Raw genomic sequence first — 12,140 nt, forward strand, 5'->3', positions numbered from 1 at the left:
CTCAAACCCCAATACGCCTGCTCCCCCCAGAATATACGGGGTCACGAAAATACACAAACAAAATGTGTCCCTTCGACCAATCGTGGAAGGAATAGACAGTCCCAATTACCACTTAGCCAAGAAATTAGCTGCAACACTCAAGGAGGTGGTAGGTCATTCCCCCTTCCTACATAAAAAACACACAACACTTTATAAACAAAATTAAAAACATAACACTCGACAAAGACGACTTATTGGTCAGTTTTGACGTTTATGCCCTTTTCACTAATGTCCCCATCGAAGACACAATTCACCTCCTACAGAACAAATTTCCGCCCGACATTACGGCCCTCTTTGCCCACATACTAAAGTCCGGGTATTTCGTGTGGCAAAACAAATTCTACCTACAGAAAGAAGGTACAGCCATGGGCTCACCACTATCCCCCCCCCCCCCCCAATCACTAACTTCTACATGGAAACCTTTGAGCAAAGGGCGCTTAATTCTGCCACACTAAGACCGACAGTCTGGCTCAGATACGTTCACGACGTGTTCGCAATCTGGCCGCATGGGCGACAAACGCTAAACACTTTCTTAGCCACCTAAACAAACAACACGAACACATACAATTTACCATCGAAATCGAAAATCAAAATTCGCTCCCGTTCCTAGACACATTAGTCACACGTTTCCTTCAGGCAGTCTTTCCTTCGCAGTTTACCGAAAACCGACACACACACTGACCAATACATACAAGCGAATTCATACCCCCACCCATCACAAAAATATGCAGTCATTAACCCTTAAAAACAGAGCTACAACAATTTGCTCTAACCAGCAAGCCCTGAAACAAGAACTAAATATCATCAGCGACACATTCATAAATAATGGCTATAACAAAAATACTATTAATAAAATACTCCATAAAACAACAACAAAAACGAATCTAAATTACAGTAAAGTCATAGCCATCCCATACATTAAAGGGTGATCAGAAAAAATCAATAGAATCCTACAACATTATAACCTCAATGCCACCTTTAAACCACCCACCAAATTTAAAGCCATATTGAACTCCTCTAAGGATCCTCTCCTCCCATTAGCACATCCTGGAGTCTATAGCATCTGCTGCACCTGTAACTTACCGTACATTGGTGAAACAGGACGGACAATCCCTATACGCCAGAAAGAACACATTAAATATAACCATTATGGTGAAGCAGGCCTCTCAGACCACACGCTCAACACCTTACACCAAATCAACTGGAAAAGCACCTGCTCTTTACACCACACAAAAACCTGGTTTGAAAGGAAATTCAAGGAAGCCTGCAAAATATTGATAAACCACCCAAATATCAACAACAAAGAAGGCATGAAAATTCCAAGGATCTGGATGGCACACATTCAGCCTACCTAATATATAAGATCCAGCATAAGTCAGGACTCTAGCCAATCTACAACTGTTATTAGAAGCCATTTACCAACTGGCTGGAATGTACAGGTATAACATGTTGTTATTATATGTATATAGATAGTTACTGTTGTTGCGCCCAATGTATTTCTACAACCAGCAGATAACACTAATAATAGGACTCTAGTTGATGTATAATTTTTATTTATTTATTTATTATTTATATATATATATATATATATATATATTTTTTTTTTTTTTAATTTTATAATTATTTTTTTTTCTTTTTTATTTATTTATTTTTTTTTCACCAGAGGTCAGGCCAACAATTGTTGTAGCAGTTGGTCAGTATCTTTAACAAACCAGTTTGATTGCACTACAATCAAACTGGTTTGTTGTGTATAAACTGATTTTCTGTGTATAGTTGTATGCTCCAGAAGATGACCTTGACATAGAGGTCGAATTGTAGATTTTAGTTATATTAAACTAAAGTTTTCATTCAAACACGGTAATTGTCTCCATAATTTTCAAAAATGTATAACATTAGACATATCTGCAAGGAGATGTGTTTTGCATTATGGGAGATACCGAGATAGGAGTGTTGGAGCTTGCTCCACCTTTGCAAGGAGCCACCTGGTGTTGTACCACCTTACCCCAGTCCTGAAGATACTTTCAGGTGCAAACTTTGTTTGTTCACACTTGGATAAAGGATTAAACTAAATTTATTATACTCTAACCAAGTGAAAAATAAACTTTCAACTTCAATGTCTGCTATCAGTCTTCCACTGTATTCCAAAACTGTGAGGACAAGAGCAGCTGCTGGTGTCAGCATTCAATTACTGTCCACTTGCAAACTTATCAAAGTAACTTCTCCTCTGTCATTTGGCCTATCTGTTCTTAGTAACAGCCTTCCTCACACTATCTTCCTCCCAAAGACTAAAATCTTCAACTATTTAAAAATCATAGGAATGAATTTCTTCATTCCTATGAAAAAAACAGAAAAAAGCTAAGAAAAAAACAAAATTTTTTTCTTAGCTTTTTATACTTTGGCAAAAATTACCTTTTGGGATGACTTCTATGATATCTGTGCTTCTTTTCCATGTCTCTGATTCCAGTCACCTACTCTGACAAATAACTAAAACATTCTCGTAATGTGTTCTTGGACTATTTGTAGATGTCACATAATAATAATACTGTACTGAGGCATTCACCACTACACACAAAATCTCTACATCATTATTCAAGCCCTGGCTGTTTTCCAAGTTTAATAAAGCAGTACAAGATAACTCAGTATCACTCTGAAAGTAACAAATGAAGTAACCTAACCTAACCTCATATGAGCTCACTTGGCAGTAAAACTTTCTGTTCCATTACTAAAGCTTATTTTGCACAACTATCTGCCCTTCCAAAGCAGAAAATAGCACTAATTAGCTAATGGGCCACCAGCTGATGAAGAAGTTGGCATTGATTATGTTCTCTGTTATATTCAAAAGGATTGAGATGAGGGGATGACTAAGTCCTTCACCTCAAGACTGGGAGATTGTTTTATCTCTCTCTTTTAGAGACAGGATGGATATAGGCTTCCATTCTGTTGGATAGATTAATATAATTTCTATACAAGAATTGGATGAAAAATGTGAACACCACCCAGAGTACATAGTACTAGATAGAAAAAGCCATCAAAAACATAAAATATGGAACGGCAGCTGGCATAAATGCTCAAAATATGGCAGTATAAAAGCTTTACAGTGGTTACATTACACTGCATAATTCAGAAGACCTCATGAGAAGACCCGATTCCTGATGATTGAAGTAGAGCTTTCAGTAGTACCCATCTATAAAAAAGTAATAAAACCAAATGTGATAAGTATAAAGGAATTTTCCTACTGGGTGTTTCTGATAAAGATTTATGCAAGCATACTTGAAAGAAAGCTAAAAAAATTGTGGAAGAAAGAATATTTATTATATTCCATTGAGAAATCATGGAAATATTTCAAGCAATATCTATGAGGGTGTGCTAAAAAGTTGTGATAATCACCATGAAGGAATTGAGGTAGAACTATGTAACTTACACATTATTCTACATTCATATTCTCCACAAAGTACAGGGTGATTCAGAAAGATGGTAAGTCTATATATGTTTAGAACATAGAAATATGATGTAAAGTATATTTGATTATACTCACAATAAAGTTTACAGATGTTCAATGTGTCCTTCCCCTCCAGCTGCACGGATAACATCAAGATGTGGTCTGCCCGAGCTTTTTCCCTTGCAGAGACAACCTGTTTGCTCAAATTGATAATTCCAAAGACAAATGCTCTTCCCCATTGGAAGTTTAATGTTGAATTGACGACGAAACACACGTTGCACCGACTCAGTTTTAATGAGCTCACGAACGCAAAAAATTTTGTGCTTCATAATAGCCATTTTGCTCACACTGATGCTGCTGCACAGCTGTGTGCTAGGCAAGTGCTCTAGCAGGTAGTATTTCAAATGTTATGTAGATCATTCATATATGATCTATAGTTGAGGAAATATATACGAAATTGAGTCCATCTTTTTGAATCGCCCTGTACAATTGTTATAACACTGCTGCATCATTTCTCTGAACAAAAAGTCTTTCCCTTGTTGCACAAACCAGTCCTCAGCTGCAAATATGACTTCATTATCTATGGTAAATTTTGTTCCTTTCAAGTGTTTCTTTAAATTTTGGAATAGGAAATATCAGATGGGACCAGGTCTGGAGACAGGTTGAGGCAGACATTGAAAGCCCAAGTTGTGTATTGTCTGTTGAGTTTCGTGAGCAGGTGCATTGTCCTGCAAAAGCAACATGCCTCTGCTCAGTTTCCCATGATGTTTTCCTTCAATTCCTTCAGAGCTGTTGAATAAACTGCTGCTGTAACAGTTTCACCTTTCTTGAGGTACTTGGTAAGGATTACATGAAGAAGACAATGGCAAGAATCTTCCTTGCTGACTTTTAGGTTCGGAACCTCTTTTTCTGTGGAATACCTTTGTGTCTCACTCCATTGACTTTAGTTTGGTTTCTGGATCATAGTGATGAAGGCAAGTTTCATCAGTAGTCACATTACAAGCCAAAGAATTTGCACCTGATTTCTCAAAATGACCCAAAATCCCTTGAGATGAGAGCACACATTCTCTCTTTTGGTTGGCATTCAAACATTTGGGAACCCACTTTGCTGAGAGCTTCTGTATGTCCAGATGTTGGTGGATAATGACTCCAACTCATTCCCTGGATATCCTCAGAGTCTTTGCAATGTTTTTCGCTGGTAGTCATCTATCATCAAGGATTGTGGCATGCACTGCATCAATGCTTTCAGGTGTGATCACTGTGGAAGGTTTTCCTGGATTGAAGGCATCTGTTGTCTCAGGATGCCCAGTTTTTAACTTGGCCACCCATCTGGCAATTGTTGTATATGCTTGGGCACAGCCCCCTAAAGCCTAGCACAACATTTGGTGAATCTCACTTGTAGACTTTTCTTGCAGCACAAAAAACTTGATGGCATGCACTTCTGTGTTTTCAAATTTCTTCAAAACCTCTGACATGTCTTCTTATATTCTTATATATCCTAAAAGAAAAAGAACAAATTATTACAATTGGATGAAACATGGGGGTTAAAGGTTTTTAGGATATGTTCTTTCTTTTGGTTATATCAGTTGCTTTAATGTAATTTTTGTTCTAGATGTTTATCAGAACTTTTCAGCCCCCCCCCCATATATATTCCATGTAGAGATTGTTGAACAGTTACTTTATTGAGCTTAGTTATGCATACACTAGAGTGTGTGCTTCATCAAGAGAATGAAATTAAAGAAAGAAGAAAAGAAAATTATGACTGAATTTAAGCAACAAGCAAATTAACCTTTTCACCACAGAGTATAGAAGCTGGCCAAACTCACCTTGCCGACTTATTTTTTGTTTTTTATAATTTAAATAAAAAAATATCACTAATAAAAATATAAGCTAGTGTTTTTTTTGGTTTTTTTTTCCAATTCAAGTTTGAAGAAAACTGTGACACAAAAATTATTTAATAGAAAATCTTCATCGGTATTTTTATGATACTGAACATTCTGTTTCACCATCATACTTTCAAAATTTAGCATTGCTTTGTTTCAAAACTTGAGGTAAATACAAACACCAACATTTGCTACGTATACAGTATATCTGCTCTCTCTCGCACACTTTTTCTTCTCATCCAGTGGTGTTTGGAAACATACTGCAATATGTGGGGGATATTTTTTTTGGTGATAGAAGAACCAGGGGTTAGGAAGTGTCTTTCTTTTGATTGTGTATGTGTGTGGAGAGGGTCAGTCACTAAGTGCCACACATCCCATTTTTGTGGTTGCTCTTGATATATGAATGATTTTTCTCATGATAATCAGTTGAAGGTGCAGGAAGCAAAAACACAACATTCTGTATCATGCAAACATTCCATAGCACTACTCATCATGCCTGAGCTGACAAGTCAGGCATGACGTATTGTATTCTATTACACAATGGAGCTTTATTATTGGCTGATGAATCTCTCTCTTTCTCTGCGATTTCACATATGCAAAAATACAAATATTTTCCTCCAGATAGCAACTGAAGACAAAAAAGTGCTTGAGTTTAAATAAATGTCTCTGCATCCACAAAATTCAAACATGTATGCAAGTTTTGGTGGAAAGTGTGCTCAAGAAAATTTGTGCTTAGCAATGAAAAGGTTAATGTTAACCCCATGTTAAATTGTGAATGAAAATATTTATAATTATTAATACTTCATTCATAATTAACATGATCTACCATATCATAAGCAGGACTTATTTAAATTTATTTTGTTAGTCTCTTGCTTATAAAATGTTATTCATGTAATTCCTTTTGAGTTTTGTTAGTTAATTTTATTTATGTAATTTTAAGGTATATCACAGACATGAAAAAAGCTCTGTATTAAGGTGTCATTTATTTTATTTGATTTATTCCTTTAATAATAATATAAGAAACTGGGATGTATGTAAATTTAATATATCCAGAAGTTTCCTTATGATATCATTTGATTGGTTGTTGTGAGAAATCATGCAAATTTCTCCTAGCGTGTGTTGGAGCATGAACTACTATATACCAAGGGAAAAGCAAGTTCTATGTGAGCTAAACCGGTAAGAACCAGTTACTGGTGGGAAAAAGGAACGAGTGGACATGAAAACGAAAGTAAAAAAGCAGAAAGGAGTGGGGGAGTAAGGAGAACGGTAGCTAGAGACTGAAGGGGGATTTTGACGTGCCGAAAAGCGGAAATAGAAGATTCTTTTAAGTTTGTGTTACTACAAAGTAAAAGTCAGCAAGGACTTTAAAGATGTTGTTTGATCTCCTTATGATGTGATGAAGCTATATCTTGGTAAGATTACCTTTACTTTACATGAAGTGACGAAAATTAATTCTGCCGAAAGTAATTTATTCCTAGCTGCTGCATTCAGCAAGTCAAGAATGAATGAGTGATGTGCTAAGACTTTTTCCCTCTTCAAGTGAATGCTATATTATTGAATTAAGTGTTCATTGACTGAACGAGAACATTGTGAAGCCTATTTGTTGTAATTTAGGAATCTTGACCTTACAAGAACTAATTTTGATTTACTGAGAAATTACAAATGAATGTCTGATGGTTCATGAGTTGTAATCCTTCTGAATATCTTGAACTGATTTGATATTTAAATGTCTTGAGATGTAACCTTGGTCTGAGTGAAATTGTGATAGAAATTCTTTATAACAAGAATAAGATCTGTTAAATATAATTTTTAATTATAATTCTTAAGCTCAGCTGAGTAGTATACTAGTAACTTAATGAGAGCTTTATATTCGTTTAATTGTAATATCCCTGATGAAACATTGTGTTATGATGTAATTATATGTGACACTGCATTAAATGTTTTTTTATTATCTAAGATCAACCTAGTGTTTGCCTAATTTTTTTTACTGAACCGCTCATTAAATATTTCGAACCAATAGTGGGAGCTTTGCTTAATACTGAGAACCTTGGCCTAAAATCAGCTTTATAATAACCTTGTATAGTTGAAGGTTGATTTATCAAGGTTGCACATGCAATTCAGAAAATATAGTGGCGCAGTATAATATAAATTTTCTTTATGTTAGGATGATATATCAGCCTACAACTAATTAAATTTATAACAAGAGAGAATTATAAGACGATAAAACATGATTGAGCAGAAATTACGATCCAACACCCAGCACAGAATATGTTGTGCATGCATGCACATAATTCTCTTTGTATTATGAGCTAACAGTGTCCAAGATCTGCATGTGCCAGAATTTTGATGAAAGATGACGAAATCTGATATCAATTTGGTCATCTATTTATTTCATTCCCCCAATAAAGTGTACTATAATGTACATGAAACTAGTAGAGATTTAAACTGAATAAAATAATTGTTTAACAGTTGCCATGTGAATATACATTGGATTAAAATGTTCAATAGAGACTTCTTATTTGTTAATTATTTGCTTACATAGTGTGCTTCTGCATTAGTAGGTTTGGTGCTCTTTTATGGGAAAGGGTGAAATTTAAAAAAGTCAAAATAGTATTGTTGCTAAATAAGCCCAAGGAAAGCTATTGAAGCAAACAGATTAACTACTTCACTGATGAAGGATCAATCATAGGATAACTAGATTCAACAAATTATAAGTCTAATGGTATTAATTAGAAAATATCATGAGATATGAAATCTGTCAGGTAGAAAAAAATCTTTGAACAGAGGTTTTTAGGGGAAATCTGTTCAGTATTGAAAAGGAAAAAAACTGAACCCCTGAAGAGTTAATGATTATAGATTATTTTTAAAAATGCACTTTCCATCCATGAATGGTTGTGCAATAGTACGAGGGTGGTTAGAAAAGTTCTCAGCCTCGACCATAGATGGCAACACTATTGGCAAGATTTTTTTTTTTTCTCAGTTGGTACATCTGTCATAAGCATCCATGTGAAATTGCAAGTTATTCTATTGAGTAGTTTGTTTTACACAGCTGAAGCAAAAGTGTTGTCTGTATCCCTTGAAAAGGATAAAATTGAGTATTGTGCTGTTATAAAATTCTTTGTAAGGCAAAAGAAATTCATTTTGAAGTTCATAGAAGTTTATGGGCACTCTTCTCCTTCGTTTTGAACAATTAAGAAATGGGTTGCTGAGCTTAAACATGGCCATACCAGCCTTGAAGTTGATCCACGTGATGGATATCCAAAAAGTGTAACACCACCAGTAATCATTGATCAAGTGCATGATATGGTATTTGATGACTGGCTAGTCAAAGTGCATGAAATTGCTGAGACTAAAGGCATTTCAAAAGAATGTGTAGGATATATTTTGCATGAAGAATTGCAAATGAAAAAGCTTTGTGCAAGATGGGTGTTGCACCTGCTCACAGCAGATCAAAAATACACACACTCATGAAAATCTCTGAACAGTGCTTGGAGCATTTTAACAAGAATAAACTGAATTTGTGCATTGATTTATTACTATGGATGAGACCGGGATTCACAATTACACACCAGAATCCAAACAGCAGTCAAAACAGTGGACAGAAGCCGGCTGTTCAGTGCCAAAGAAGACAAAGTCAGTTCCATCAGCAGGAAAGGTCATGGCATTGGTGTTTTGGGATGCTAAAGGCATTTCATTAATGAAAAGGGCATTGTTTTACCCTTTTCATTAATTATCTTGAAAAGGATAAAACAATAACAGGAGAATATTATTCCGATCTTCTAACCAGACTAGACAAAAAAATTCGTGAAAAAAGACCTGGTTTGTAGAAGGAAAATATCTTTCATCAGGACAGTGCACCTGCCCACAAAGGTGTTTTGGCAATGGGAAAATTAAGGGATCTGCACTATGAATTGTTGAAACATCCACCCTATTCCCCAGATTTGGCTCCCTCGGACTTCTATCTCTTCCCAAAATAAAACTTTTCCTCACTGGTCAGCATTTTTCTTCAAATCAAGAGGTGATTGCAGCTGTAGAGGGGTATTTTGCAGATCTTAATGAGAACCACTACAGGGATGGGATAATGGTGCTGAAGCATCGCTTGAATAAATGTATTAGTCTTAAAGGAGATTATGTTGAAAAATAAAAATAATTTTGAAATTATAAATTCGTTTTATCATTGTTAACTCTGCTCTAAAGGATAAACATGTAACCTCCTGAAGCCACTTCAAGCCTTCAATAATCAGGGTGGTAGACTTACACGAGGCAATGAAATTTATCTTCCTCCGAAAGACAACTACAAACATCCATACTGACAGTGAGATCTGAACCAACAGCCTGTTAGATGGAGGCCAACCAAGCCAGCAAAAATTCTCATTGAAAAAAATGACACACAGACACTTAAATAGTTTGATTGAATATAATAAAAAATAAAAACTACACTGTGTACTTTTTTGTAAATTTCTTGTTTTTTACTATAGTTATATATATGATAAATGATGAACTTGTTGTAAGCAGTTTAAAAACAAGACATGAAAATTTCTGAAAGAGAAAGGTTAACAATTTTTACGCTATTTTAAAATTCATGTAACATCAATTGGTTATATTAGTAAGTCATATACATATCCATAAATTAAGAAACAAATAAAAGATCACGATAACTCAAAAACTGTATATGAGATATGAAAGATAAACTATAATTTTTGTGAGTGTAATTCAATAACAAATAGGTACCAGAAGACGATAGTCAGAACGAGATTGTCACAGTGCCTCAATAAGGAATGTGGATACCCCTCACGCCATTCAGAATGATGTTTCATACTGTTTATAATGGTGTCTAGGAACTCAGTTGCTAATAATAATCATTGTTCCTGCACAGCTCTCCTAAGTCCCTCAAAGTTTTGGAGTGGGGGTAATAGTAGCATGACGTGTACATAGATCATCCCAGATGTGCTCAACAGGATTAAGATCAGGAGACCCTGATGTTAATCCTGTTATGAAGATGAATCTTGAAGATGTTAATTACGAGCTTTGCTCAATGAGGATAAGCATTTTCATCGTATAGGATAAATGTGTCTCTTACTGCACCTGCATATGGACGAACATAGTTGCAGCATTCATGATGCCACTAGGAAGCAGGTACAAATTGGTGCATTCACACGATGAGATGCCTCTCCAAACCATGTGTCCCTTTCATGGACATTAGAGGGATGATGATGTGTCCCTGGTCCTCTCCAGATCAGAGCACACCTAATATTGCTTTACAGAGAAAATCAAGAGTCATCTGTAAACGATACCTATCACATTGATCTCGAGTCCCATTGATGTGGAGCCTGGCCCATTTCACACATTCTCACCTGTGGTGTGGGGTAAGCTGCATGCAGATTACCAGTCCAAAAAAAGAAATACCTGTGGAGGTAATTTAAGGAGAAAGGTGACCGGCAGGCACATGGACGGTATAAAGCACAGGACAGAAAGGTAACGAGCGTGGTAAGAAAAGCAAAAGCGAATTATGAAAGAACATTAGCCATGCAGGCTAAAGAGAATCCCAAACAGTTTTTTCGATATGTTGCAAGTAAAAGAAAAAATGTATATGGCAGAATGGTTTTAAAGAATGCCGATGGTAGGGTGGTAACCAAATCAGTTGATATAGTTGAATTACTGAGCAAGCACTTTGCAAGAGTATATCATCCAGGTGGTGACATTGCAGGAATGAATGAACCAATAGCTTATACGGGAATTGTGATGAATAGTCTATTACAAAACCTCAATGTCAATACATCTGTGGGACTGGATGATATACCAGCTCGTGTCGTACGTGAAGCGGCTAAAGAATTGTCAGTGCCCTTGTCCATTTTGTTTAATTTGAGTCTTGGGTCTGGGTTAGTTCCCAAGGGGCTGGAAAGAGGGGAAAATAGTTTCACTGCATAAAGTAGGTTCCAAGACTGCTGTTGTAAATTACCGACCGATCAGCATATCAGGAATCGTTGTTCAAGATCTCGGAGAAAATAGTCAACAGAAAAATACAGGATTGGATAGATGAAAATGGGATACTGTATGGGGAGATAGCATGCTTTTGTGAAGGGTAGATCATGCCTCAGTAACTTGCTCACGTTTTATAACACAGTGATGGCTGAACTGGATAAGGGTAATGGGTTTACAGTGATTCTAGTGGATCTTGCTAAGGCCTTTGACAGAATACCACATGGAATTCTAATCAGTAAACTACAGCATATGGGGATGGATATAGGGTTGGTGAGATAGATAGGAGGGTGGTTGATGGAGAGATATCAGAGAGTGGTTTATTTAGGAGTAGAGTCCAAAAGATGGCCTGTGACTAGTGGTGTGCCGCAGGGTTCTATTCTTGGACCACTACTTTTCAATTTGTTCATTAACAATATAGGAAAGGATCTGAGAAGAAGTGTTCATTTGTTTGCAGATGATGCAAAGTTGGGTAGAGCAATAGTGAGAGCACAGGATGTCAAAATTTTGCAAGATGATTTGGAGGACTGGGCTAAGGAAAATGGATGTCAATTTAATGTGGTAAAGTGTAAGGTTATGTATTTTGTTGTTTCTGATCATAAGTGACTTTGTAGGCCTTGCCCACAAACTATTGTGAGATTTTTACAGGGCAGTTTACCATTGCTCTCCCCCCCCCCCCCATTTTATCCAGGCTTGGGATTGGCATATAGCTGGGATGTATTCAATGACTGTAATCTATGGGGCCAGTTTGCCTGTTCTATGGACGAAAAACCAGAGTTTCCAGGTGAAAAAAACCTCCC

This window comes from Typopeltis vanoorti, chromosome 9 (assembly GCF_054136105.1).
Source record: "Typopeltis vanoorti isolate ZY-2024b chromosome 9, IOZ_Tvanoo_1.0, whole genome shotgun sequence".
NCBI lineage: Eukaryota > Metazoa > Arthropoda > Arachnida > Uropygi > Thelyphonidae > Typopeltis > Typopeltis vanoorti.